The 22,305-nt window shown below is 47.8% G+C and overlaps 1 protein-coding gene across 2 annotated transcripts in view; it reads right to left on the bottom strand.

Moving 5' to 3' along the window:
* The window catches only part of LZTS1 (leucine zipper tumor suppressor 1), a 43,414-nt gene that overhangs the window by 12,279 nt on the left and 8,830 nt on the right, over positions 1 to 22,305 (bottom strand). The gene's annotated exons all lie outside the window — the stretch shown is intronic.

The raw sequence follows: 22,305 nt of genomic DNA, 5'->3' as shown, positions 1-22,305 counted from the left end.
TGTTAGTCTATAAGGTGCCACAGGATTCTCTGCTGCTTTTACAGATCCAGACTAACATGGCTACCCCTCTGATACAAGAAGTGAATGGAAGAGGATAGAGCAGGGCAATTCAAGTGCATGGATCCATTTCAGATCTTTCTGCTGGGGGCTGCAGGGATCACGGGGAGAGGCAGAGGGGGAGTTCTCTGGTCTATGCTGTGCAGGAGGTCAGGCTAGATGATCATAACGGTTCCTTCTGGCCTTAAAGTCGCTGAATCTAAGAAGCTGGATCCAATGCCAGTTCGGACTGGACAAGTGTCCATACCACAAAAACTGACCCCACTCCCACCCCATTGCCAGGCTTGGCAGAGGGGCCAAGTATTGTTTGGGCCAGAGACTGCAGGTCCTTCTCTCCACTTCCCTAGGTCCAGGCTCAGAAGCACAGAGGGGACGTGCTCCCAGTGTCCCATAGAGCAAACAGACAGCACGACAGGCACCTAATACGGTGAACAGGGAGGGGCGGTGGGTGGGTGTGTATACAAATAAACTGGGGAAAGAAGAAGTAGCCAAGCTCCCTTCTTGCGTGTTCAGAATGCTGTCTAAGGCCTAATGCTGTCCTGATTCAGCAGCTGGTGCAGCTGCACCAGTGCTGATGGCTAGGGCCAACCCAATTAACTTAGCAGGGGAAAACCCTGGCTTGCTCCAGAGGTCGCCAGTGGCAAGCACTTCTGCAGCTGCACTGACTGCCCACCACCGGTGGCTGATTCGGGGCTATTCCCACATGTGGACAAGGCTTTTCCTTAATGACTTGCAGCCTCTGTGTGCCAGAATGGACAAGGGAAGGAGTCTCTAACCCAGCACTGGGGCATTCTGAAAACAAGATGTCACCTACAGTAGGTGCTAGCCAGTTCTGTGGCTCTTAGCTCCTGACTCTCATTGTTATTGTACTGCGGTAGCACCTAAGAGCCCCAGTCACAGAACAAGACCCTGTTGTGCCAGGTGCTGTACATAGTCAAAATCATGTTCCTAAAGTCCAGCCCTCTGCAAAAACAAACTGCTTTAATGCAGAAAACACATCCATGGTATGTTGGAGGTAACAGAAAGTAGTATGTGATTTCCTGTGGTGGGGCATTGGGCTGCTTTTTGTTAGTCATCCCGACAACCTCCTGGCGCATTCATTGGTCTGTGCTGGAGGGCTGTTATTACCAGATTCCATGAAGACTGCTGGAGCTTTGTCTCTAAGTATGGTAGGACATAAATGAAATGGTTCAGCTGTACCTGGGGCTCCCGCACATCTGTTTGGAGACCAGTATGAGTGAGCAGAGCTGAGCAAAATGTTTAGGTCAAACATTTTGCATGTGACAAACACAGTTTTGAATCAGCTCAAACCATTTTGTAAATTCACATCCAATTTGCCAAATTGTTTTGGTCAAGGGAAAGAAAAACCCTACACAAAATAATTCAGAGAGAGGCTAAAGGTTCTGTTCTGACATTGTTTCAAATGAAAATGTTTCTGTTTAGCCAAACTTGTTGTTTCAACATTTCTTTACATTTTATTTTTTAAAACCAACAATAATAAAATCTTTATAAAGCTCAAAATTGAAAACATCTTTTGTTTGCCCTGGGACCATTTAAAAAAAAAATCCCCCTGCCCCCCAAGAACTTCAGCATTGCCAGCAAACTGAACAATCAGATTTTTGCACAGCTCTGCAGGTGAGCCCCAGTGGAACTACGCCCTCTCCTGGGTGTGTGACGCTGGGTAACTGGTCGAAGGGATGCTGCAGCAAGAATCAGTGTAAATTAAAATACAGGCTGCTGGCTCAAATGTGGGTTTTCTTCTCTTGGAACCCGCAACGAACAATCTTCCAATCATCAGATTCTTCTCTGATTCAAGGAAGTTCCCTTCCTGTAGTTAGCACCGCATCTGCCTCTGTCTCTTACATATTCATTATGCTATTACATACACTCATCCCCTGCCTCAAAAGGGTTAGTGAAAATAACACTCTGCACTCATCTAGCATCTTTTAGTCAAGGCTCTCAAATCACTGTGCTTGCTTGTCCTTTTCTTCCTCACACGCACATGCACACCTCTTCCTCCATGGAGGATCTCAAACACCGAATTGATGAGAACAAATAGGACACTTCTAGAGTCAGCAGAATCACCAACTGTTTAGCAGCCATAGTCCTGCTGGGCCACTCTATTAACTTTACAGCCCAGCAGACCTGCCCTTTCATCTTGTTCTCTTGAGGGCACTTACTGCAGCCAGACTGAAGTCATGCTGCCTTATAGTCCTTTGACGGTTTTCCATTATGGTCTGAGATAATTTGAGTGCGGGCGTCTGTGTATGCAGATTCGTCTGTGTGAAGGGATGTATGTGCATGAGTGTGTAACTGTGTGTGAGGGTGCATGGGCATGACCAGTGTGTTCACGAGTGTGCACGTGAGAGACTGAGTGCAAGGGTGTGTGTGTCAATGCCTGCCTGTGCAGGAAAGCAAGTTTATATAAGTGTGCAGGGTGAAGAAGCTACCTAGTAGCCAGGGCATTGTTAGCTTGTAGCCTGCTGGCATTTCTGCCATCCCCGTCACAAAGAACAGGCTGTGACTGAAAGGACAGTAGCTAAGGAAGAGACGTACAGGGTATGTGCACACCACAATAAAACACTCACGGCTGACCTGTGTCAGCTGGCTTGGGCTTGGGCCTGGGCTTGGGCCGTGGGGCAATACAATTGCAGTGTAGGTGTTTGGGCTCCGGTGAGGGTTGAGAGCCCGGGCTCCAGCCTGAACCTGAACATCTAGACTGCAATTCAATAGCCCTGCAGCCTGAGCTGCCAGAGGCCAGCCGTGGCTGTTTTATTGCAGTGTAGACAAACCATAGAAGGGCTCTTCCCTGGTGGTGAGGAAGGCTCTGCTAACCTCCCACAAGCTGTCTGAATTCCGTGGAGCTGGAACAATGGAATCCCAAGCTCCCTTGCTTTGTGGCATGGTTCCCAGAGAGCTGGATGCTATAAGCCTCAGGCTGGAATATCTCCAAAAAAGGTATATTCCATCCTCTCCTTGGGCATCCTTTTCCCTTGCCAAACTGTGCTCACAGCTTGCATGCTCACCTGACCATTTAGCCTTCGCTTCCCCTGATGCGGCTTAAGCTCACTGACTTCTCCTGTTCCTACTGCCTGAGGGCTTGGCTGCTCTGCAAAGTTAAGTCGAGTTATAACGTAGCTCCAAGTGCGAGTTCCGTCCATATCTAAAGAGCCTTCATTCAAATCTGGCGTTAAGAAGAGATCAGGGCTATAGGCACAGCAAGTCAGCTCTTAACACAATCACTGTGTTGCGTGGATGCAGGCTGGTGCCAGGAGTCCTCCAGCGCCACCCCACAATTCCACCCATGTGCCCAGAGAGGACAGAAAGATTCTCCCACAATTCCCGGGGAAAGCATTCACAGAGCAGCCCAGCTTAGTGTAGCGCTAAGAACGGTGGGCTGCGTCCCCAGAAGTCTTAGCAGCACCACACAGAAGCGAGTGCAGTGCCGGTGCAGACACGGCAGCTCGGTGTTATGTGACAGTCTGGTTGCGCTCACTCAAGTTAGCCAAGCTCCAGAGGAACGACGCAAGCATAGAGAACATGAGTTCACTCTGCACGGAAGATAGACCCTATGGAGACCAACTGGCCCCTCTGGGTATTTGCAGAGAGTTCTCAGCTCTCCCGTTAGACACTCAAATCAAACTGTTTTCACGTGAGGCTGATTCCTCTACAACAACTTCTTGAATGCAATGCACTATGGGATACCCCTCTGCAGTGACAAGGCCAGTGAAATGCCATTTCTCATAGACTTTAAGATCAGAAGGGACCACTGTGATGACCTAGTCTGACCTCCTGCACATTGCAGGCCACAGAACCTTTGCCCACCCACTCCTGTAATAAGACCCCTGTCCTCAACTCATGATTTAAAGACACTGAGTTACAGAGAATCCACCATTTACACTAGTTTAAGTGACTCCTGCAAGTGACCCATGCCCCATTCTGCAGAGGAAGGCAACCTCCTCCCCCGGGTCTCTGCCAATCCAACTCAGGGGGGAAATTCCTTCCCAATCCCAAATCTGGCAATCAGTTAGACCCTGAGCATGTGGGCATCACCCACCAGCCAGACATCTGGGAAATAATTCTCTGTAGCAATTCAGAGCCCTCCCCATGTAGTGTCCCCTCACCAGCCACTGGAGATATTTGCTGCTAGCCACTGCACATCAGCTACATGCCATTGTAGGCAGTCTCCTCATACCATATCCTCCAGAAACTTATCAAGCTCACATCTTCAACCCTCACTGTAATAAATGCATTTAAAAACAAAAGCTGCTCCCCCAGCTCTCAATCTCTGCCCCATAGCCACTGCTTACAAGGCACGTGCCCCATCGGAGCCCCCTGCACTTAACCCTCCCTGCCTCTATGTAGGAGGGAAGGGGAAGGAGGGAGGATGTGGCAGGAACTCAGCGTGTGTCCAACTCTTTATGAAAAGAAAGGGCCTGGAGCAAAAATAGCCCAGCAATAACCCTGTGATTGATACCCTGAAGCCAGCAGCTCGGCAGAAGTTTGTCTTCTCAAGAGCTAGCTGAGCTGTAGTGAAATTAAGAACCATTGAATCCCTATGGTGATTTCCTCTCCCCCCTCCCCCCGGGGTAAATGGCTTCCCCACCATGCTCCAGGCAGGAACAAGCTCCTACTGGAGGGGCAGATTAAGGCAGAATTCTAGGAGGGATCTGTGCTTGACTGAGTAAAAGGAGGCAGAGGGATTCTCCATGTGCCCAGCATCTCTAAGTCTATTGGGGCCCAGAGAAAGGACACAGGAGGGGGCAGATCACAGGACACCTGGGGGCAGGGAACTAGGCTGCAAAGACTGTTTACAGGAGGTTGGGATGTGAAGATCAAGTAATCAAGAGAGGGGATTGGGAGGAAGATTGTTTGCAGGAGTCCCATCATGCAGTTAAATAATTCTTCTGCCCTCCTGGGGCCTTTGAATACTTGTAGCTGCTTAGAGTTGGAAGAAGCTGCAAATCAATCACTATACGCATTTGCCCCTTTCTTCTGTTCATGGAAAGGTCCATGTTGTTGTTTGCCAGGGAATTCGGGTGAACGATTTTCAACTCATTACCTTCTTATGTTATTACCCAGCACATGACACAGGATGCTCAAGAACTGTTCCTTTCTCCCATCCTTTGGGCTTTTTCACAAACAGCAACTAAGCCTTTCTCTAAGCAGGAAAAAATTGTATAACCTATGGTGTGACTTTGAGCCCATCTAATTATGCCAGGCTAGTCCCCTGTGCGGACATGTTTTTCAGACAAGGGTGGCTTTTAATGGTTTATGGCCAGGTCTACACTTAAAAGTTTTGCTGGCATAGTTCTGAGGGTTAGGGGTGTGATTTTATTGACACAGTTGTGCAAGTCAAGCCCTACTACAGATGGAGGGGCAGGGACCGTCTCTTTGCTCTGGGTTTGTCCAGTGCCTAGCACAATGAGCTGTGGGTCCATGACTTGGACTCGTAGGAGCCCCGGTAATACAAACAACAATAAGAGCTCTTTTGCCACTCATTGATTTTGCTCACTGAACTGGAATAAGCACTGCTGCCAATGGCATAGCTGTACCTACACTAGGAGGAAGCAGACAAAGCTCTGCCCTTTGAGAAGGGATTTAAGCTGAACCAAAATAAAAACAATCACTCAGCCACAAGTCTTTGGAATAAGAGTGTCCATTGGGGACTGTGACAGAGTCCTGAGAACCAGCAGCTGAACCAGCACTTGGGTTACTGATAAGAGGAAAGGAGTGCTAATGACCAGCTCAGCCCAGGCTGAGGAGAGCTAATGAGCTAATTAAGCCATTAACTGGGAGGGTAGGAAAAAAAACACACAGGAAGGCAGTGCTAGGGGAAGAGGGAGAGCGTGGGAGTGAGCAGACAGGGTGGGCTAGAGTAAGGGAGATTTGCAGGTGGAGATCATCCTTTGGATAAAGGTGTTGTGAAGCTGCATGATGCTGTTGATGGACTAGGACTGTACAGGGGGTGGGGTGGAGCAGAGCACTGTAAATAAACTTCAGGCAGGTACCTACAAAAGGGAGGTATTAGTAATTAGTGAGAGAAACCAGGAGTGGGGGAGCATACAGAGATCAAAGCAATATAAATGGTGAAGCTTCCCCATGATGACAGAGCTTAAGAAGAGGGAAGAACATGGTCAAACTGAGCTGCCTTTGGAACTGGCGTATCCCTGAAAGTACAGTATCTGATCAGCCTTAATGGTTATTGTGCCTTCTTTACAGTCATGCTCAGCCAAGCTAGACACATTCAGCTCTTTAAATCTCTCCTCCTAAGTCAGCCCCTTGCTCCCTGAGCTCTCTCCATTTTTCAATGTTTCTTTTAACCTACCTAAAGGGCTGTTGTGAGGCTTAATTACATTTAATGTCTGTGCACCACTTAGGAAGATGAGAGGAATTATATATGTGCTAAGTATTATTATTATGATGATGGTTTGGAGGTATGCAGAGCTGTATACTAATTCCCTTTGCTAGAAAAACAGCTCTTCAAAGCCACTAGCACTTGGTTCCCCACAGCAGGGGTATAATGAAGATGTATCCTCTAGATAATTCAAGGGTTGGGTGGAGGGAAAGGGGGCGGGGTACAGGTTGCTGGTGGGCAGAAATTAGTCCATAATCAAAATGAACTAAATTCAGATTCCATGGGAAGAAACGACTGAAAGGGAAATTGTTTGGTGGCTGAGTCATTGTAGTAGGGTGAACAGTCGGGAGCCATTCTGCTTCCTACTGCTTGCTAAAAGCTTTTATGCTCCATGCCCTGGTGTTAAGGTCACCTGTCTTTACCCCTCTGGCTGTGCATAAGTGCCAGAGTCCCATCACTGAACGTCTTCCAGGGCGTTGCAGGATGGATTCGTCTTTACACAGGAATGAAAGTATATGCTGCTCCCCACAAAGAAAAAAGAAGAGTTTGTGTGCAAAGCAGATGAACGCATATCCCTCGTGGAAATGCAAGGATAGGGTGGAGGATTGCATGGCAAGTGTGACAACACAGTGAGGGACTGCCTGGGACATCCCTGTCCTGAAAAGGATGAAAGACACCATGGCCTCTCTGCCTGGGATAACATAGAGCACATGGCTTTCCTGACACACAGTGAGGAGAGCAATGAAGAGCACTGTGGTACCTAGGGTCCATTTCATAAGTGCAGCTCTAGCAGAGGCAACCTCAGCCCAATCGCTACCCACTGAGCTGGGGAAGGTGTTCTTCTGGATCATCCCGCAGGCTGCTGTGTATGGAGCACAATAGCCCTGGTTAGATTCTTTGACGTAGGAAGGGGGCTCCCTTTTTAGATAGCTACATAGGGCTGTTAACCGTAGGCTGCTGTGAGTCTTGGCTGTTCACCTAATCTATCAGCCTCTTCTCAAGGGCTTTGTCCAGTCTGCTTTTAAATGTTCTAAGCCGAGGTCCATCACGGCCTTGGGGAGATTGTTCCACAGTCTGTTTGTTTCTCCTAAATTTTCCTGTACTCAGTTGCATCTTTTCACTCCTAGGTAGACCTCTGTGCACCACCCTAGACAACTCCTCTCCAGCCTAGATGTTCACTGCAGGCCATTTTCGTGCCCCTGTTTACCCACGCGAGACATATAGCTCTTTTAAATCTTTCCTTGTCTGTCATTTTCCCCAAGTCCTTAATCACTCCTATTGTTCTCTGAGTGATTTCCAGACTGTCTAGCACATCTCAAGTGCTGAGAATTAGACACTGTTTTCCAGGTATAGTTAACTTGTACCAGACCTACGGAGAGGGATTATGATATAAAGGTTGAGAAAAATCCAATTAACTATTAAATATTACACACACACACAGATTGTCATGAGCCAGGAGAAGTGGATTCTACATCCAGCCCTGGGTTTTTCTAAGTTTCAAACTCCAGTTTCAAACTCTTGGTCCTTATAAACCCAAGAGAGGAAGAAAACCCCCAAGAACTCAGAATATCCACTCAAATGCCTATATCTATTTGGGGAGATTAACGGAAATAAGTCAGAGCCAAGGCCTAAACACTGGAGTTTTTTTCCCCTGGCTGTGATACATCAATCAATTTTGGACCCATTCAGAGTTTACTGATTAAGAGAGGTAATATGTGTGGAGGAGGATAATTTACCACAGGGCACAGGAGAATTGGTGCAGAAATTCAGTGCGTGTGTGCGCGCACACATCTGGCCTATACGTGTGTGTGTGTACATGGCAGGTAGCAATCACAAAGTGAAAACCTCCCAACACAGCTATCACCTTGGCACAGCAAGACATCAGGCAACACAAGCAAAGGAATGAGGAAAAGCAGCCATCATGCTTACGGACATAGGCTGAGATTTTTCAAAGGTGCCTAACAGATTTTGATGCCTTAAACTTGATGGGAAACTTAGTGTCCAAATCTCCTAGGAACCTATCCAACCCATGGAGTGCAGGCTTTGAAAGAGAGAAAGCTTTGGCTGAAACACACAGACATCGCTTTAACACACACCCCTCTAAAAGGACTGGCTACTTGCTAAAATTTCTGTGGTACCCTTGAGCCAAGTTTCTCAATGTGCTTTATGCAGATCAGTAAAAGAAGGCTCACCTTATTCCTATTTTACAGTTAGGCAGACTGAGGCAGATGTTTAGGCCAATATTTTCCAAAAAATGGCCTCTGATTTTGAATGGTCAGCTGGAAGCGCCATGGACCTGATTTTTAAATCCCCTGCAGTGCCAGATGAATTCTGGCCACTTGAAAAACAGACCAAAGACCTTTCAAGCAGAGAACCTGTAAACGGAAACAGCCACAATACGAGGCCACTTTCGCCTTAAGGGGCTTGTGCCAACCAACAGAAGTCAGTGGCAGAGCTAAGAAAAGAACCAGCAGGTCCCAATTCCAGGGCTGTGCATTTAAGCTGAAGAACACTTTTCCTTGCTCAATTTCTGGTGCATCTCTGGGAGATGGTTAGGAGCGTGTGGGAGCTGCTGGGACTTTCCGACAGCTCAGCAAGAAACATTTAAATAATTCGTATCCCTCCTACGCACCTCTGAACGAGTTTTTCCCCCCCTTTTCATTTAAAAACTAACATTTGAAATATACAGAGGAGTATGCACTCCCTGTGCTTCATTAACATAAAATGAAGGGCCTGCAAACTGACAGGCTGCAGAGAATTCAGAGCAGGAAAAGAAAGTCAGTCTCCTAAACTAATCCTATTGTGGCTAGGGCTTGGAAAAAAGAGAGAGTGTGTGAGTGAGTGTGTGTGTGTGTGTGTGAAAGAGATGCTGAAAGTGTGGTGTCTGTATGTGTGTTGGCAATTGTATGTGCATGCATGAGTGTGTACGTGTCTGTGTGTGAGTGTGTGATGATGAATCTGTGTGTCTATACGTGTGTATGTGATGGAAACCATGTGCATATGTGCGGTGAGTGTTTTTGAGTGCAAGTAGCACTGTCAGTGTGAGTTTCTGGTCTGTCCTGGTGTGTGTTCTGTGAGGGTGAGCAATGATTCTGTGATGCTGAGAGTGGGGTGTGTGTGGTCTAGAACGTGTAGTGTGGAAGGGGGGATGTCTCTAGCTGTCAATGTGAGCATGTCCATGTGCTGCCTGGGTGTCTGTTGTATCTTTGTGTGTGTTCTCTATCAGCAGGTGAGGAGAAGCGTGTGATATGAGTGCATGGTGTGTCATTTGGCATATGTTTTTCTTTTTGAGTGTGCGTGTGTATTTGTGTGTTGCTTCTAGGCAAGAGTAAGGGAGGTGTGTGTATGTGTCTGCAGCAGTTTCTGATGAGTGTGTGGCATCTGTGTGTGTTTGTGTCAATGTGCGGTGTCTGTGCATGTGTGATGTATCTGCTCATGTCTGTCTGTCAAGAGCCAAGGAGACATGGGAAGGGCGGAGAGGCCAGGATGGGAGCCAACATCACAGTCCCACCATTGTGTTAAACTCCCTTTGCGTCATTAACTTTATGAGTGCTGCAGATTTCAATCATCTCCATTCTAAGCCCCTGACCTCGCCTGATTAAAGGGATTAAACACCATGACATTAAAATGCAATTCACCCTGTCACTTGCCAATTGACAGGGACAAAAAGAAAAGAAAAGATGGGAGCCTTCCCCCTGGCAAATTAGCCCCACAGCTCCTGCTTGCTCTTTTGTATCTGCTGGTTGGGTTGCGAGTGCCCTGTGGGGAGGGGGTAAGTACACAGCGAACGGGCCCTCCCAGCGTTGGTCAGACTTCATTACCAACGCATTACATGTCAAAGCAGCTCTGGGGGACAGAATGCAGGGACCCATCAGCAGAGCCAGAACATTGTGATGCAAATAGCGGCTGGGCTGGCACAGTGTGCAAGGGGGCCTAGACAACAAGGCTGGGCTGAACAAAGAGATTATATCTTTGCCGTAGGGTATGGAGATCAGGGTCGGGGCAGATTCTGCGTTGGCATAACTGGGGTGCAACCCCACTGACTTCATTAGAGACAGCCCTGCTTACGCCAGGGATGCATCTGGCCCCAGGGCTTTGTGTGCACGTGTGTCTGAACAGCAGGGTAAACTGGTGATTCAATGGCAGAGCTTAGACGCAGGTCGCTCTGGTTGTGTCTGGCTAGATGACCCTTCACGGGATTTCAAGGGCCTGTTTAACTAAATTGAGGCAGATTGATAATGGGCCATATGCAGAGGTTTGTTATAAGGCCCCTGACATGCTCCCTGCTCATGTCCCTGTGTTACTGAACTGTAACACTAACCCTAACCCTAAAGAGAGATGTGGTATTATTAATCTATGAAGGTAGCATGTATAGAAGGTAGCATGTTCTATTATTAATGTATGAAGGTAAGGTGACCAGATAGCCCCCAAAATTGGGACTTTCCCTATAAAATTGGGCTTTTTCTTTTATAGGCACCTATTAACCCCCAACCACCACCTTTCCGATTTTTCACACTTGCCCTCTGGTCACTCTATATGAAGGTAGCATGTATAGACCTCAGTTGAGGTCAGGGTCCCATTGCTTTAAATGCTGTACTGACACACAGGGTATGTCCACACGTACCCCATATTTCAGCCCACTGATCACCCCCACCATCCACATACAAAGCCCTTAAGCACCTGGTTACATGTGCTTTGAGCCTACGCTCGCTGGGTTACGAGTTACAGCCTGTGCTTTCCTTTAAGGCAGGCGTCAACCTGCCCATTTTGCTGTGAGGATGCAGCTGAAGCATGCGTAGCTGAGCTCATGTTTACATAGTCCGCCAATGTCATCCCACAATTCCACAGAACTCACTTCCCACTCGCCTCCAATGCACTAGAAGCTACCTGTTGTTTACATACACTTGGCTAGCGTGGAACCCTTCATTCCAGGTGGCCTGCTCCGTTTTCTGCACAGTTCAGCCTTACCAGATACTGTTAGCTGTCCAGGGGAGCACACCAGGGTTCAGAGACGCTACCTGTCCTGAAGCAATTACAATATGGACAAGCCAAACCGAAGGTGGGAGAAAGGAAGGATTATTATCTCCATTTTACAGATAGGAAATGGAGGCACAAAGAGACTAAGGCCCAGATTTTTAAAGGTATTCAGGCATCAAACTCCCATTGATTTCAAAATCAACTTAAAATCTGGGTCAAAAACTTGCCCCAGATCACACAGAGTCTAGGGCAGGGGTTCTCAAACTGGGGGTTGGGACCCCTCACCTCAGGGGGTCACGAGGTTATTACATGGGGGGTCACAGGCTGTCACTCTCCACCCCAAATCCCACTTTCTCTCCAGCATTTATAATGGTGTTAAATGTATTAAAAAGTGTTTTTAGTGTATAAGGGGGGAATCACACTCAGAGGCTTGCTGTGTGAAAGGGCTCACCAGTACAAAAGTCTGAGAACCCTTGGTCTAGGGAGTTTGTGGCAGAGCCAGGAAGTGAATCCAGATCGCCTGGGTCTCAGGCCCCCCTTCCTTCCTACTGGCAGCATTACTGACACTGCCATTTTGATGGGGATGATATTTCCAGGATCAGCCCCATTTATTCGCAGCTTGTGGAATGCTAACTAATTTCTAGTGAGAGGAATCCACAGGGCCATCAGACCGTGACTCCTCATTTATCATGCTCGACAAAGTTTCAGAGTGGGTGGTGACAATAGCCAGAGCTTGTAGGAAAGAAAATGCCATCCATTGCAGTCAGACTAGATGACTGTCCAGAGACTGAGAGAGAATCTCTAATTCCCTCTGGGAGTTGGAAAGGAGGAATGGAGTAAGGTAAAGTGGTCAGAGCACAGGTCTGGGAGTCAGGACTAGGCCATCGAGAGCCTCTTGTGACACTCAAAACCAGGGAAAAAAACACCGTCTGATTTTGGGTATCACCACAAGCTTAAAACTCAGGCCAAGTTTGCTGAGATTCGAGCGAATCTGGAGGTCACTGATGGTCTCATTCCAAAGCAAGAGAAACTCCACTGCTTGGCCATAAGCTCTGCAAAATTCAAAGCAAAGCACCAAGAAGTGCAACCTCTGCATGGATCTAAATCACAAGAGGAGTGCAGCATGATCACCTGGGACAAACACTGCTGCATTTCACACCGGGCTGCTGGGTCCTATCGCCAGTTTTGATATTGACTAACTGTGGTCTTGGGGCCACCCTTCTGCACTTCTATTTTCCCTGGATAAAATGGGGATAATGACAATGAGGAAGGTCCTTGTGAGACTTCAATTAATGTTTGCAAAGTGCTTTGACATCCTAAGTGCTAGGGAAGCACAAATATATTTTTATACTAAGTAACATGAATGGAACAGGTTTCTTCATAGGCAGGGAGAGTGCTGTAGTCTCCCTGTTAACGGAAGAGTGCGATAGGACCTGAAGGAAGGAGGGGCATGAACAGACCAACTCCTGCCTTTGCAGGAAAAGAAAGAAAAATAAATCACATCCCACATTCCTTTTCCAAAATCGAATCATGTCAAACCTGCCTCCCTCCCAGGGCTTTCCCTGGGAGAGACAAATCTCCCCCCTCCAGGCGTCTTTCTGGGTGGATTGAAGGAATTCAGTCTTATCTCATCACTGGCTCTTGAAGTGTACTTGCTTTGAAGCCATTTGCCCATACAGCTTGTCACCTCTTCCTTGCTAATTTTCACACGCTCCTTCTCCCTCTGTTTACAAGCTGATCCAAGTCAAGAGCCTCTTTCCAGCCTTCCCTCTCTGTGCTTATACCACTCATCACCTCGGTGCATCTCTCCCGCTCCCCTCTACTTTCTCTTCTTCATTATTAACCATCATTCCTATTGTAGAAGCAGGTAAGGGTAAGGGCTGTACGCACACAAGACAGAGAGTCCCTGGCCCCAGCAGCTCACAGGCTAAGATCTCACATGCTCTCTCTCACCAGGTGATGCTCCCCATGTTCCAGCTGGCAATCACGAACGGCACAAAGGTGGAGCTTTGAGTGCTGCTTGAAGAATCTAACCCCCCCGGCCAAATGTTGCCAATTGTCAGAGTGAAAGGACAAATATTCTATCTGGGGCATCTGACTTACATTTCCATTAAGAAATGGACTGAACTGAAACCCTGAAACCAACCAACTCCACACATTTCTTCTGGGAGTGGGATCGAGATTGCATACTTGGCACAGGTCAAACCGCAAACCTCTAAGCCATGAACTGGACCCCCCACAGAGCTAGGCCGATTGATACCAGCTGAGGACCTAGCCTTGGCCTCCTGTGTGCGAAGGGGTTTTCTATTAATCTCCTGTAATTTCACCGCTGGTTTCCAGAGAAGGTTCAGGGAGAGCACAGGTCGTCTTCCTCTTCCCCAGATGTAGGCAGGTTCTTAGAAGCCTGCTAATTTCAGCCTTCCACAGAAGTGGCAGCGATAGCACTTTGAGTGCCCCATCAGCAGCGCCGACCCTGGCCCGCCCCCTGTAATCTTCACCCTAATTGTGCTAATGGGAATGAATTCAAACACCGCCTTTGCAGGCGCCATCCTTTTGGCGTTCAATAGTCGTTCCGCGCTGGTAAAGGGCCCCTTTACAAGGCATTCATTCACTCTAATTCATTCATCGACATTCATTGGGATAATTTTGATCGCAGGCCATAAGTGAATGGAGTCGGGGAGTCACAAAGCAGGCACATGTGTTCCGTCCTGATTTGCCATTAGTGAAGGGGGACACTTCAGATGAAGAATAACCAGCCTGAATTACATGTTACATCCACTCTAATAGCCTGGGAGTCCATCACACTTAATGTTGTTTCAATGAACACCAGGAGAATTCACACCCACTAGCTGCTGCTTATTATCAAAGCTGGCAGTAGGCTTGGCACTGAGTTCAGTGGGCTTGATGCCAGTGCAACACAAGTCTGTTGTACCATGCCTCGGCAGCGACCGCTGGCAGCTGAGGCCAAACACTTGTTCAGGAGATCCTTCCGCCTGCCCAGTAGCTAAAGATGTATTTGCCCAAATAGAAAAAATGGGACAGAAGAGAAAGATGACAAGGAATCTTTATAAAATCTGACTTTGGGCACTGTCTCGTTGTGCCAGTCAGAGATCAGGCCATGCTAGCATGAAGAAGCTCCTGCCCAAGCAAGAGTCCTCTGATTGAAAGGGATAGCAGGCAGTACTGAACTCAGAATCAGATTCCTTACGGGAGCCGGATATCTAAGTCATTATACCAAGGTGCTCAGGATGCAGATCCTGGCTTGGGTCCTGATCCTGCAATTGGATCCAGGCAGATGGGCCCTTGAATCTATGCTCCATGTGGGCATAAGGGTTCACTTGTGCAGAGCCAGTTCTGGGCTTGGGGCCTTGCTTGGTTAGTATTGGAATAAACCCTCGCTCTCATATTCAATTTCTTCTGGTTCTGGCAGAGGCGTCATGAATTAACTCACTAGTCCTTTACCTTGGAGATGTGAAAGCCAGTGCTGTTTAACCTCAGAAATAAAGGGATTGGGATATTTTGGGTGATGGTGGGGATTTCTGCATTGGACACGGATAGGAAATATCCACCCAGAAGGGGCACATAACTGGAATAGGTGATTTCGGTAGGACAGCGGTGTGGGGATCCCAGAATGGGAATAGCTAGGACACTGCTAATGAGGGATTGCAGCGCTGAATGTGGGGAGTCCAGGACTGGGGAAAACAGAGAGTGCTGCGGGTCAGGGACTGAGGTGCACTGGTAGAGCTCTGTCTGGGGAGCCCCGGACTAGAATACAGGGATGGCTGCAAGTCAGCAATGAGGCACACTGGCAAAGCCACTTGGAGAGGAAACTGACTCAGCACCTGCCTCTGCTGTTCCTGGTTTTACGCTGTTTCTTCCGCCTCCCCCGCCCCTTTTAAAAAAAAGCATGAAAATTCCCATGATGGGAGAATCCTACAGAATGTAACAGTGGATTCTGTCCTTGCTATGGAACAGCTAACAAATCTACAGCAAGGCTCTCATTCACTGTAAAACCTCTATGGGTCAGATCCTCAGCTGTTATCAATCAGAGTGGTCTGGCTGACGTCAGTAGAGTAACGCCAGCCTACGCCAGTGGAGGATCAGCCCGATGGGTGCTCAGAGTAATTTCTAAAGAACCCCATTGCATTTCTATAGACCCCTTATGCTTTAATCCCTGTGACATTGTACAGGACTTTCCTATCAGGGTCACCAATCAGTAATGTGAGCAAATATGTTTTTGAAATGCAATTTATTCTTCTTTTCCCTCCCCAGTCAGGAGGGACCTAGAAGGGAAATAAACAAGGAACAGTTAGAACTGGTGGCTAAAATGCCCCAGCTGCAGCTAAAGGGCACTGTCCCCAGAAAGAGCTGAGCTTAGCATAGGCAGGCTCCGGGCAGGTAAAGCCCCCAGGAAAGTCATGAGATGGACAAAATGACCTAGTTGGATAGGGATGGACAAGGAGGGATCCTCTTGGGGAATCTGTGACTGAGCTGCTCCTGATAAGGTTAATGAGCTCAGCTGCAGCCCCCCTCCACCCCCCCCCCCCGGTTAAACAGATTGTCCCTGTGCTGGCTGCTATAGCTGACACTTTGCGTTCTCCCTGGCTTTGTGGGGGAGATGAAAGGGTTTGTTCTCTCACTCAGAGACTCTGGGGAGCGGGGGGGAGGGTGAGGCGCTCTACTGAAATCCAGCCTGCTCCCCAATGTCTATCAACTCAGCCCCACCTCTGGTCACCTGGTATCCTGCACCTTTGATCTCAGTCATACAAGTGTCAAACCATGGGTGCTGGTGCTGCCGTACCCCCTGGCTTGAAGTGGTTTTCATTATATACAGGGTTTACAGCTTGGTTCAATGGCTCTCAGACCCTCCACTATAAAAATTGTTTCAGCCCCCTGTGTAAATCCATTGACTTTAACGGAGTCACTCTCGATTTATATCAGCGTACATGAGATGAGAAGCAGGCCCTGTGTGTACAGGGACACTTGCTCAGGTTCATCTTCATTTCCATCAAGCCTCACGGTTTTACCAATCCCAATTGCTGCCGTTCCTCAAAGACTGCCCATCAGAACCCTTATCTTTGCCCTGCAGCAGCTGGGCTTGCACCAACCAAGCCTTAGGATTAGAACAGCCCCAGCTAAACTGCCAGAGATGGGGACTAGACTGTGTATTTCCCTCCCCCTGCTTAAAAGTGGACAAAGTGAACCTTTCCTGCCACCTTTCCCATCTGCTGGGGAATCGCATACCGCCATGAACTGTTGAATAAATGTGAGATAGTGGGTAAACCTTGCCCCGAGAGCTGCTTGAGTTCCTCACAGCTAAGACCATCTCTGAGCCTTATACTTGCTACAAATCCACATGCAACAAGCAGGATTCCAGAGGCTTGCTTTTAGCTGAACACAGAAAGTCTGGGAAGGGTTTGATTGCCCTGCAGGAGGTGCTGAACAATGCAGGGAATAGGTGGCAAAACAGCAGTTGCCTAATTTGCTCAGCTCTAGGTCCCATCGCTCCACAGCCAGTGGTTAGAAATGGGGTAAGTAAAGTCAGGCCGTTTCCTGCATGAGGGTGCATCAGAAAAGCAAACATTTTCAGCGTGCTATGCCTGCTCTGAACTGCACCCAGGGTCCCTTTGACTTTCTCTCAATTGACCAGAAAACACACTGTTTTCATAGCCAAGCCATCCTTCATTCGCAAAAATAAAATAAAATAAATGATTTCCATCCTTGAAAAGCAGAGCACAGGCTCCTGATTCTCTCTCTCCCCCAACACAGCTGCAGTATTGTTACCTAGCTTCACACAAAGGATCAAGAAGTTATTGTTCCAGGGAGCTGTGCTTGAAAAGTTCCAGTCTTCCCTCCTACTAGTAATATACCTCGTCTTCAGTGTCAAATAATATGGGTGACTGCAGGGTCAAGTTGCATTCCAGAGGGAAATAAACTTGTAGTCAGTGCTCTGAAGAATGGGCTGACTACTCATGGATGCAGGTTTAATGGACAGCCATTGTGCACACTTCCCCTACGTCGCTCTGCATTTCAGTCCTCAGCCTCAGCATCACCTGCTATTCTAGTCCTTGGAGCCAGCCCCAGTGCATCTCAGTTCTGACACATAGCACGCTTGTGCCGCCTATATAGCTCTGCCAGTGTCCCGCCATCCTATCTCACAGCATCTCCAATCCTGGGACCCCATACAACTCTATCAGTGCCCCTCGGTCCTGACTCACAGCCTTGCCACAACCCAGTTCTGGGATCCTCAGACAAAATGACATCACCTAGACTGAGGCAGCCCGTGATGCTGCACTAAATGCTCAAGGTGCTTTTCAAAGATCCCCGTGAATCATGAAAAGATATTAAGTCTTGGGCTTTGGGGTTTAAGCCATTCTCTATTAGAGATTAGGATGAGACCCATGCAGGGGGCAGACAGCTACTACTGTAGAGTTCTTACACCTTCCTCTGAAGCAGCTGGTGCATCAAGAGTCAGGAGGCTGAACTAGCTGGGCCTTGGGTCTGATCCAGCCTGGCAGTTCCTTTGTGCCTCATGAAACCAAAATCAGCAGCTGCAGCCTATGCAGGGCAGCGCTGCCAACACTACTACATTCTGCCCAAATAGTGTCCATCGATTATTTCTCTCCTACATTATTTATTTACTCTTTTGAGTATCTGTATGGCAGTCACACCCAGAGGCCCCAGTCAGGGACTGGAGCATGCTGCACTAGATGCTGTTCAGACATATAATGAAAAACTGTGCATCCCCGAAGAAATAATGTCAGAATAAAGCAAAAAGAGAGACAGACCCGGAAAACCAAATGGCCCAAAGAATCCAATCTACTCTCAGCCTCCTTTTGCCACATGCATTTCCGAACCTCATCAGTGATTTAACACCAGAGCACAGTGCACGCACATGTCGTATCAGTCATGCTCCCGGCACAAAGCAAACGTGTATGAGCCATAGCTAACTATTCCCAGGGTGGTGATGGTGGGGAGATCTTTTTAGTTTATTTAATTCCTAAGAGCATCTGGCTTTTCCCACTAATGAATGACTAATACTGCAATTAAAGTGTTGCTAATTGGAAACTTAGCTTTGAATCTCCTCTTTTCTCTTACAAGTTTGTTGAATCTTTAGAGATTCAGGGTTCAAACCTGCAAGGCATTGAGTGCCCCCAATCTCTATTGAAGTCAGAAGATGTTCACAGGCTCTCTGTCTGTAAGAAATTCATGCTCTGCTGATATCAGACACAATTTCTTAGATAAGCTACAGGAAAAAACAGGGAGTTGGGACTAGGACCCTGATCCTTCAAGCGCCAAATTCACAGGACTCTAATCTTTGAATAACTATCTCGCCTGGTTGTGAGCTGTACCAGGTCCCCTCTCTTCCCATTACAAGTTCCTCGGAGAGATTTCTGCATAGTTCCCAATAGGTTTTCCAGCCACATGGTGACAAAGAATCCCTAGCAATGAATAGCTCTTAGGGGTGTTGGTGGTAGGCAACAGTTCAGGGTTAATGAGAGAGAACATGGCTTGTTGACTGACAGTCAAACCCACAACCTTTCCTGGAGCCTGGTCTATACTTACAATTTAGACTGACCTAGCCACAGTGTTCAGAGGTGTTAAAAATACACCCGCTCCTGAGCACTGTAGCTATGCCCACCTAACCACTGGTGCAGAAGCAGCTAGGTTGATGGAAGAATTCTCAATCTAGCTACCACCACTCAGTTTGGTGGATTACCTACATGGATGGAAAAAAACCTTTCCGGTGATGCAGGAAGCATTTGCACAACAGCACTCTAACAGCATAATTCTGGCACTGCAGCTCTGCTGCCGCAGCACCCAGAGCATTGTAGACATAGCTTGGGTGTGCACCCTCCTAGCTGACAGATGCAAAGCGATTGTTCTCGCTCCTGGAGGAGGGTGAACAGGACCTCGTATACCCAGCGCTGGTTATTTTTGGGTCCTGGAACAGTGCGAGGCTGACAGCTGATGCCGAGGTGGGTGACAGCTGAATGCCGAGCGCGGCTTTCGCTTCAGATCTGAAAGGCCCTTTTCACTTATCTATTTCTGAATCAATAAAACATGATCTGTCAAGACAGAAAAAAAACAACCCCCAAAAAGATAGTTGTAAGGGTCTGCCTTGGCTCAGGCGCTAATCAGTCCCCAGAACGTCACTGCAGGGTGTTCTGTTGTGCTACCTCCGCGCTGAGCCATGCTTAGGAAGCAGGAAAGGGATTATCTCTTTGTCTTATGCTCAATAACACTTTTTTCTCTGATTGAAGGGCTAAGAGCTGGAGTTCAGCTGCATGGCCAGGGGCCTGGTTTCTTAGCTGAACTATCCAGACCTCTCTAAAGCTGGAAGTCACACGGAAAAGGGTTCCCAGATGGGACTCTAGGTACTTTCCACTTCCTGATCCCACCACAAATGCCACAAAATCTCCCTTCCTTGTGGCCCTTCCAAGACCGGTCTTTGAGAGTGGCCAAGCCCTAATACATTCAAAAAAGAGGTGACCCCATCCCTGTACACCACCTGGGCAACTGCTACCTATGGAGAAGAGGCTGTGAATACCTTCATGACCTCTGAACTACTATCACCTAATGCCAGAAGCATGGATTTGATTTTCCCACACTGTCTCCATTTCCTGCATAAGCTCTAGCAGCTTGTAAGACAACAATCAAAACTGTCTGAATATATTGGGCAATGTAAAGATGGCATCATGTCAGCAGGTGATGGTGTCACATCACTGTTGTGATGATGTAATACTGCAGGTGTTAAAATGCCAGAGCCTTCTCTATACTAGGGCTCCTGCTGTTTGGGAAATTTTAGGAGACAACCACAGTGTGGGCAAGGTAGGGAGGGGAAGGGATTTGCCTACAGTCAGCCAGCAGCAGAGCCAGAAACAAAACCCCAGGTGTCTTGGCTCCCAAATTTCCAACCTAACCACTACACAGTTTGGTCTAGGAAAACAAAGCAGTCCTCCCTTGCCCTGCTATTTATGATTAAAGCTGCAACGATGGATAGGAAACCCACTTCCTGACAGTTAATAACGAGCTGGCATAGTGAAAGGCTTCAACCTCAGGCCCCTCAAGCCAGTCACTCCCCAAGTGCCAGGAACTGCTTTCCTCGGTTGTTATTGCTGTGAACAAACCCTGGAAATATACAGAGGGGAACTGATCTTTCCATGAATAGTGAAAAGTTAAAAGTTGAGTTGCACGTTGCCATGGAGATGGGGATCTCTTTGAAACCTCATCTTCTCTTTTCTTCATCTTCCGACCTAATAAAGGGCAGCCGCTAACCAATGGAGAAGCAGGGCTCCATCAGTCTTGTTTGGATTGGAGCCTCTGACACATACACAGCCATGGGCACTTGCCCGCCTTTCAGGGCACAGGATACCTGCAACAGCCTGCCACTTCCCACTCCCCGTACCTTGTACACACCAGCGCAGCACAGGCATCAATGGCCTGCAGGAGCACTTTTTCACCTCAAGTTAACCGATTGCCAATTGACTCAAGGCAGCGAATGTTATGTATGAGCTAGTATGGGCACTCCCCACATGTGTCCTGGAACACATCTCCCCAGGGAAGAATTTGCCTCAGTAAGTTTAAGGAGATTCTGAGATTAGATACCATCATGACTGGTGACAGAAAGAGAAAGAAGGAAGAAAGGAGAGAGTATCCCAAATCTTAGCTTGGAAATTGATGGCCTGACTAAGAAACTAGCTCCCAGGAGAGAAAGGATATGGGGTTAGTGGAAGTTTCTGACCCTGACAGTCCAGCTGAAATCCCCGTGTTCCCTCTCTGAGAAAGTGTAACAAGGAGAATCGCTCTGAGAGCTGCCGCCATCACCAAGCTGAACATTTCAGTGTCACTGCTCAGGCATCTCTCCTATTGGCAGCATAAATGGGAGCTGGTTTCTACCCTACGCTCTGACTTCCCATCTCCTTGAACTTTCACCTCCCTTCATTGCTGCTGTTCCATTCTCCTGCACAGCCCACTTAGCTCAATTGCTACATTAGCATTCCATGAGGCACTCGCGTTCTGCTTCTCTTCACCCCTATCCACCCCTGACAAGTTTTTCTCCCTGCCTGCCCCCCTATTTGTGCTATCACAACATTCTTCCCGCAAGTGACCTTTCCTGGCAGAATAAGCAGGCAAGCCCTCCTGGTTGACTCCTTAAGCCCCTCATCTCAGGGTCAACTTGGGCCAAGCATTGCATCTTCCTGGCTCTGCTGAGCTGTTTGCATCAGGATCACCACCAATTTCCATTGCACAAGCGCCCCTGTGCAAGAAGAGCTGGGACTCACAAATATCTTCCTCTGGTGCATTTCCTTCCTGCCCTCATAATCATATAGCTACAGCATGACCAGGTCCCTCACTCCAGGTAGAACCTCAAACCTTCATCCGTTCCTTTCAACAAAGTTTTATGCCCTGACTGAAGGGAATCAGGTTTTACTCTCATTCGTAGCAACCTACTGGAGCTGCATGAGTCTCACTGGGTAAACACATGTAATTGCAAGCCACTGATGGGTGCTATAGGCCTGCCTCTGTGCCAATTCGAAAGGAAATGAATTATTTCTGCCTCCAGGTATGTAGCTATAGCTCTTTAGTCAAGCAGCTCATGCTTTTAGTTCTAGAGGTCAGCAGTTCAATCCCCAATTTGTCAGCCATTACATAACTCCCCCACTAAAGGTCATCATCTGGGATTGAATCAAAGACCTACAGTACTGCATCACAGACCACCACCACCTGAGCTAAAGAAATAACTCCATTAGCTGACAACCATAGTAGGCTGTTAACTCTAGTGATACAGGCACTAAAGAATCCGTTTTCTAAGTGGGGTGCAGCCAAGCTAGCAGTTCCAATTCCAATTCCTAAGGGTTTGAACTCCCCTCTACTTAGAGTTTAGATTCATTCAAAACCAAAACCAATAG

The sequence above is a fragment of the Chelonoidis abingdonii genome, chromosome 2 (genome assembly GCF_003597395.2).
Source record: "Chelonoidis abingdonii isolate Lonesome George chromosome 2, CheloAbing_2.0, whole genome shotgun sequence".
In the NCBI taxonomy this organism is placed as follows: domain Eukaryota; kingdom Metazoa; phylum Chordata; order Testudines; family Testudinidae; genus Chelonoidis; species Chelonoidis abingdonii.
This window is presented reverse-complemented; position numbering and strand designations above follow the sequence as displayed.